The sequence below is a fragment of the Canis lupus genome, chromosome 23 (assembly GCF_003254725.2).
Source record: "Canis lupus dingo isolate Sandy chromosome 23, ASM325472v2, whole genome shotgun sequence".
Lineage (NCBI taxonomy): Eukaryota > Metazoa > Chordata > Mammalia > Carnivora > Canidae > Canis > Canis lupus.
Genome location: NC_064265.1, coordinates 2239294 through 2247180, shown reverse-complemented (window position 1 = coordinate 2247180; position 7887 = coordinate 2239294). Strand labels below are relative to the sequence as shown.

Below are 7887 nucleotides of genomic sequence, written 5' to 3'. Positions count from 1 at the left end.
CAATAGATGTGGAAAAAGCATTTGACAAAATACAGCATCCTTTCTTGATAAAACCTCCACAGTGTAGGGATAGAGAGAATATACCTCAATATCATAAAAGCTATCTATGAAAGACCCACAGCAAATGTCATCCTCAACAGGGAAAAATTTAGAGCTTTTTCCCTAAGATCAGGAACAAGACAGGGATCTCACCACTGCTGTTCAACATAGTACTGGAAGTCCTAGCCTCAGCAATCAGACAACAAAAAGAAATAAAGGCATCCAAATCAGCAAAGAAGTCAAACTTTTGGGTAACCACGCGGGGAGCAGAAGCGGTGTCCTGCTTTCGCTTTGTTTCCTAGCTGTACTTCCTTCCCTGCTCTCCAGACTTCCTCCTGGAAGGAAGATCCGCATCCCCGAGCAGCTCGTTAAGCCTGCTTTAGGGTAGATGATTTGGAGAAACCCGGGGCTGAAGTTAACCTTTTCCCCCTTCTTTCAGCTCTACCTCGGCACCTCTCTCCATGGCAGTTCCCGAGACCCGCCCCAACCACACTATTTATATCAACAACCTCAACGAGAAGATCAAGAAGGATGAGCTGAAGAAGTCCCTCTATGCCATCTTCTCCCAGTTTGGCCAGATCCTGGATATCCTGGTATCTCGAAGCTTGAAGATGAGGGGCCAGGCCTTTGTCATCTTCAAGGAAGCCAGCAGCGCCACCAATGCCCTGCCTCCATGCAGGGTTTCCCCTTCTACGACAAGCCCATGCGCATTCAGTATGCCAAGACTGACTCAGATATTATTGCCAAGATAAAGGGTACCTTCGTGGAGCGGGACCGCAAGCGGGAGAAGAGGAAGCCCAAAAGCCAGGAGACCCCAGCAGCCAAGAAGACTGTGCAGGGTGGGGCCGCCGCCCCTGTGGTGGGGGCTCTCCAGGGCCCTGTCCCGGGTATGCCCCCAATGACTCAAGCCCCCCCACATCATGCATCACATGCCAGGCCAGCCTCCCTACATGCTGCCTCCTGGCATGATCCCGCCTCCAGACCTGGCACCTAGACAAATCCCACCAGGAGCCATGCCCCCACAGCAGCTTATGCCAGGGCAGATGCCACCAGCCCAGCCTCTTTCAGAAAATCCACCAAATCACATCTTATTCCTCACCAACCTGCCCAAGGAGACCAATGAGCTCATGCCGTCCATGCTTTTCAACCAGTTCCCTGGCTTCAAGGAGGTACGACTGGTCCCCGGGCGGCACGACATTGCCTTTGTGGAGTTTGACAATGAGGTACAGGCAGGGGCCGCTCGCGATGCACTGCAGGGCTTCAAGATCACCCAGAACAATGCCATGAAGATCTCTTTTGCCAAGAAGTAGCACCTTTTACCCCTGCCTGCTCCTGCCCCCTGCTCTGGGGCCACCCCTTCCCCCCTTGGCTCAGCCCCCTGAAGGTAAGTCCCCCTCAGGGGCCTTCTCAGAGCCGTGTGTGAGTGAGTGGTCCCCACACAGCATTGTACCCAGAGTCTGTCCCCAGACATTGCACCTGGCGCTGTTAGGCCGGAATTAAAGTGTTTTTTTTTGAGGTTTGGTTTTTCACAAAAAAAAAAAAAAAAAAGAAGAAGTCAAACTTTCACTCTTTGCAGGTGACATGATATTCTATGAAAAAAACCCAAAAAACTCCACCAAAAAATTACTAGAACTAATACACAATGTCAGCAAAGTTGCAGGATTTAAAATCAACACACAAAAGCAAGTTGCATTTCTAGACACTAACAATGAAGCAGCAGAAAGAGAAATCAAAGAATTGATCCCATTTACAATTGCACCAAAAGCCATAAGATACCTAGGAATTAACCTAACCAAAGAGGTAAAAGATCTGTACTTTGAAAACTATAGAACACTTATGAAAGAAATTGAGGAAGACACAATATGGAAAATCCACACCCATGGATTAGAAGAACAAATATTGTTAAAATGTCTACACTAAAAAAAATAAAATAAAATAAAATAAAATAAAATAAAATAAAATGTCTACACTACACAAAGCATTCTACACATTCATTGCAATCCCTATCAGCATTTTTCACAGAGCTAGAACAAACAATCCTAAAATTTGTATGGAACCAGAAAAGATTCCGAATAACCAAAAGAATGTTGAGGGGGAGAATAAAGGCTGGAGGCATCACAGTTCCTGACTTCGAGCTCTATTACACTGCTGTAGCCATCAAGTCAGTGTAGTACTGGCACAAAACAGACACATACATCAATGGAACAGAAGAGAAAACCCACAAATGGGCCCTCACCTCTATGGTCAATTAATATTTGACAAAGCAGGAGAGACTATCCAGTAGAAAAAAGAATCTCTTCAACAAATGGTGCTGGGAAAATTGAACAGCCACATGTAGAAGAATGAAACTGGACCACTTTCTTACACCATACACAAAATAAATTCAAAATGGATGAAATACCTTAATGTGAGACAGGAAACCATCAAAATCCTGGAGGGGAACACAGCTTTTTGTTAGACACATTTCCAGAGGCTAGGGAAACAGAAGCAAACGAACTATTGGGACTTCATCAGGACAAAAAGCATCTACACAGCAAAGGAAACAGTCAACAAAACTAAAAGGCACCTATAGAAAGGGATATTCTCAAATGACATAGCAGATTATGGGCTAGTATCTAAAATCTATAAAGAACTTAATAAATTCAGCACCTGAAAAACAAAAAATCTGGTCAAGAAGTGGGCAGAAGACATGAACAGACATTTTTCCAAAGAAGAAAGACAAATAGCTAATAGACACAAGAAAAATTATCACTTGTCATGAGGGAAATACAAATCAAAACCACAATGAGATACCACCTCACACCTGTCAGAATGGCTAAAATTAACCACTCAGGAAACAGCAGATGTTGGCAAGGTTGTAGAGAAAGGAGAACCCTCTTACTCTGTTGGTAGGAATGCAAACTTGTATAACCACTCTGGAAAACAGTATGGAGGTTTCTCAAAAAGTTAAAAACAGAACTACCCTACAATGCAGCCATTTCACTACTAGGTATTCATCCAAAGGATATAAAAATAGTGATTTGAAGGGGCACCTGCACCCCAGTGTTTATAGCAGCAATGCCCACAGTAGCCAGATTATGGAAAGAGCCTAGATGTCCATTGACAGATGAATGGATAAAGAAAATATGGCACATATATTTAATGGAATATTACTCAGCCATCAGAAAGAATGAAATCTTGCTATTTGCAATCATTTGCTAAGCAAAATAAGTGAGTCAGAGAATGACAAATAACTTATGATTTCACTCATATGTGGAACTTAAGAAACAAAACAGATGAACATAGGGGAAGGGAAGGAAAAATAAAATAAGCAGAAAACAGAGAGGGAGGCAAACCATGAGACTAGAGAACAAACTGAGTGTTGCTGGGGGGGAAATGGTTGGGAGGATAGGGTAATTGGGTGATGGGCATTAAGGAGGGCACATGATATAATGAGCACTGAGTGTTATATGCAACTGATGAATCACTAAATTCTACCCCTGAAACTAATATGTTTCACTATATATTAACTAAAATGAATTAAAATTTAAAAAAATAAAAAGAATGCCAAGGAGGATGAGAAACTACCTTAAGAGATTGTGTAACCTCAAACAATGCCCAAATTCAAGCCACTAGTGACTACCTCACAACATCATTATCCAGCTTTGGCTACTGTGAATTACACTGGACTCTGATCACCATTAATCATACTGTAGCCATTGCTGTCCTCAGATGCCACCATCAACAAAGACAATAAGCTGTTGTTCTCTCTTGCATCCCTTGAGCCACTCATAGTGTCTCTTCTCTATAACACTTCCAGAAGGCCAGTGAAGGCTTTGTGTTTTTTAATTTATTTTTACTAACACAAGATACTAACTTTAAGCACTAAACTATGTACCAAAGGTGATAAAGGTAGAATTTTAGAGGGCAGGACACCACTGAGAACGAGTCATAGGAAAAAAGATTTTTTGTAGAGTAGGGGCAGAGCTGGGTCATGAAGTATGATATCAGAAGGAGGGTTGTACAAGTCAGCTATTGTACAGACTGAAGTGTAACTATTTTTAAACAGTATTTCCCACTAATGGACTTAGAGCCAACCAGGGAAGTTCTAATTCTGGTATTAATTTTGTTTTCTACAGTTCTATGGACATTTGTGGTTTACATCTTCATATATCTCATAGCTTTCAACCTGGCAGCGTTAAGTTGTCCCAAGTTTGCATTGCAACAACCTGGCCTCACCAGTTCCTATAAGAATTTACTCATGTCAAATATTTTGTGGTTTTGTTATACTTCATCAAGGATTTGAGGGATCATGTGAAAGGGTACCATCTTGAAATACATGGCCTTCATCCACCTTGCTGGCTATTTTCTCTCTCTGTTTCTCCTCCTCCCCCTCCTTCTCCTTTTTTCATTCATTTCCACATCCCCCTCCTCTCTCAACCACAAATATCTTCTCTTTGCTTTCACTAACCATTTTACTTTCACCCTGTCCCCTCAGGGTCTCACCTGCTTCCCAGTGGCTTAACAAAGTACTTCTTTCAAACATATCCAGTACTCTACTCAAGAGAACACCTGGTAAAGAATATTCTCTCTCAAAGCAATCCCAGTTATGTGTTTTCTTCTATTGTGAATCAGTTATTCTTACTTAAGTTTTTATTCAATAATAACTAGACATGCAATAAGCAAATGATCTGTAGATTTAACCAATTTAAAAGGGGAAGAAATGAGATGTAGCTACCTATGTACTATCCCTTGAAGAAGCTTATAAAAGTACAGCCCCAGTAGCTGGGATGCTCTGAGGAGAACCCCATTGGGGAGAACAATGGCTAAAAATAGCACTTGACCTTGGGTATCTGAAAGGAAAATGATCAGAAGTGTTGACCAAAGAGTTTAAAGTATCTTTGAAGAAAAAAGAAAAATAAAAGCACACGCACTTTTTTTTTTTTTTTTTTTTTTTTTTTAAGTGCATGGAAGTCACCTTCTGCACTTTCTGGAAAGGAAAAGCTATTCAGCCAAGATGTAGGCTTTCGGGCATGACCTTCAATAGGCAAGGGGCAGCACTCCATGTACAAGAAGACGGTGGAGGCAACAGGGCAGCAAAGGAGAGTGATAGATGCCCCCCAAATACTGGAGAGATCACAAAGTAAGTTGCCAGATCAGGAGGCAGAGCTATCATGGAATCGAAACTAAAAAGGGCTGCTTTCACTCTCAGCAAAGAGATACATGTCAGATGGGCTGCAGGTTCTGGGACTGATGGCATTCATGGGGACTGAATGTTCCCACAGAGCAATGAGGGAGGAAGAATCTGATTCTAACATCTTACTACAAATGTGTTCACCAATGCCAGCACCCTAGCCACTTTGCAATGGAGATTCTTCTTAATGGGAGGAAACGAAAGAGTAAAAGAGGTTTCTTTTTGACTCTCACACTCCCCAGTTGCTGTCTTGCTCTGATCTTTCCCTTGTGTTATTCCCCTTACTCTTAACTACAAAAGAGCTCACCATGTGCTACCAACTGTGAAGAGCTCAGAAAGGAATGAGACCATCAGGATCCAGGCTGTAGAGAACCTAGTAAAATTAACAGGATAATGAAACATATGTAAAATAATAATAATAATAATAGTGCCCTTAGAAATAAGGAGGAAGACTTTGGTTCATGTAAGAAGTAGCTTTAAGCAAAGCCACGAAGAACATACAATACTGGGTAGAGCTGGGCTGGGAAAAAAGATCTTTAGTGGGTAGAGGTAAGTGTATCTGCCACGTGCTAGTTAGTTAAATTTGTAATAACAATTTATTGACTGATACTAGATGTCAGGCTCCAGGGAACCGGCTATGAACAGAGGAATCAGTTTCTTCACTGACAACTTTGTTGTCTGATGGTATGACAGGCAGAATAATGGCCTACCAACGTGTCTACATCCTAATCCTGAGAACCTATGAATATGTTATGTGGCAAAGAAGGATTAAGGTAGTGGGTGGTTAACTGATAGACATCTTAAATAGCTGGATGATCTTCATTGTAATGACAAAGATTACCCTAAATGTGGAATAGAGAGGCAGAAGACAAAGTGTCAGTGATTGATGTGAAAGACTTGACCAGCCATTGCTGGCTTTGAAGATGGGAGAGGCCTTCAGCAAAGACCATAGGCTGCCTCTAGAATCTGGAAAAGGCAATAAAATAGAGCCTTGAGAAAGGAACACAGTCCTACTGACATATGGATTTTAGCCCAGTAGCATTCATTTTGGACTGCTGACCTCCATAGCTATAAGATAATAAGTTTGTGCTGTTTCAAGTCACTAACTTTTGGGGAACTACATGTTGCTGCCAATGCTTTTCTCTGATAAGGAGTAAGGCAGAAAGGGCTATAGAAGGTGTGTTGCAGTGAGAGATGGCAAAATGCTTTATAAGAGAGGACTGGACAATGAAGGCATCCCCTCATTTGCTCATTTTGTGAGACTTGGTGCTTTGGGAGAGATAAGGATATGACTTCCTTTGACAGCATATCCTGATTAGGGAGACACCTATATGATGCAGTTGGAAGTGGTGGGGTTCAGAGCCAATGGCCAAGAAAGAATTTGAGATGTCTTTGGTGCAAAAAGGGGGTTTTATTAAAGGATGGAGATAGAACCCATGGACAGAAAGAGCTGCACTGAGGTTGTGAGGAGAGAGATTTTCTATCCTAAGACAGGGAGGGTGATGTTAGAGCTCCAGAAAATTGAGTCTATAGGTTTCTGGAGATTACCTTTTTTCTTGTAAATCATGAAGATAGTTGCAAACTGATGAAGACTCATATCCTGTGTGACTGTGATGTCTATCAGTTAACCATTTGTTTTTCCCTTTCCTTTGTTCTAGGGCAGTCGGGAGTACCAGAGGAATGTTACACATATCCCACCTTGGGGGTAGGGGGGAGGGAGGCAGTTGCAAGGTGTTAGCTTGTGCTTTGCCCTCAGCTTGCCTTCTGCTCCCTCATCATATAGAGCACCTCTCTTACTAGGCTCTTTGACCAGGCATTATGATAAATCTCCGCAAGTCAATGGATTAATAACAGTCACAAAACAAAGCATTTTGCTTGATTGGAAAGGCTAATCAGATTCTCTCAAAGCTATGTGAGCCCAGCCACTCCTGATTCCATACCATAGCTCAAAGGCTGGAACTTCCAACTTCCCCTGTCATGCCCAAGGTTTCTTTTTTCCATACTTTTTACCAACTTCAAATGTAATAAACATGATAAATAGGTAAATCTGATTATGCTTATTTGTCCTCAACTAGAATATTAACTCCCAGTTCGAGATTCCCAAAAGCTTAGACATGTGGCCAGCATTAATAGATGTTCTAACATTTGTTAACAAATTTTGAAATAATGTAAATTACTTCTGTTAGGTTTTTTCCAAAATGAACGGCAGAGAAATAAAAACAAAAACAAACAAACAAAAAAAAAAACAAAAAAAAAAAACCAGCAGAGCCAGGCAGTAGGTCCGAGAGTGCTTTCGGGCGAGGTTCCGTGACTGGAGAGGAAGCACCGGGCGAGGTTCCGTGACTGGAGAGGAAGCACCGGCGTTGGGGAGTGTGGGGGTTCCGGGTCCGGATCCGGGTAGGTCCCTTGCCTAATTTGGAACACCGTGTCCCTAGGTGATTGGCTGGGGGTGGGAATAGTACAGACGATGGGGGGTGGTCCCTGGCTGGAAAGTCCTGGATGGAAAATTTCAGTTTCCCGTCTAGGCTCTGATTTACTGGAGATGATGTGGTGGTCACGACTGCTTTGGAGGGAAGATCAGCCATTTTGACCCAATTTGAGATGTCCGCCATTTTGGGTACCCCTGTCTCTCAGCCAGCCCAACAACTTCCAAATTTTAAGTTCAAAGATCATGG

At 42.3% G+C, this 7887-nt stretch overlaps 1 pseudogene; it reads left to right on the top strand.

Annotated features, from left to right (window-relative positions):
- Positions 1–294: 294 nt before the first annotated feature.
- LOC112668828 (U1 small nuclear ribonucleoprotein A-like) lies at positions 295–1551 on the top strand (annotated as a pseudogene).
- Positions 1552–7887: the final 6336 nt, after the last annotated feature.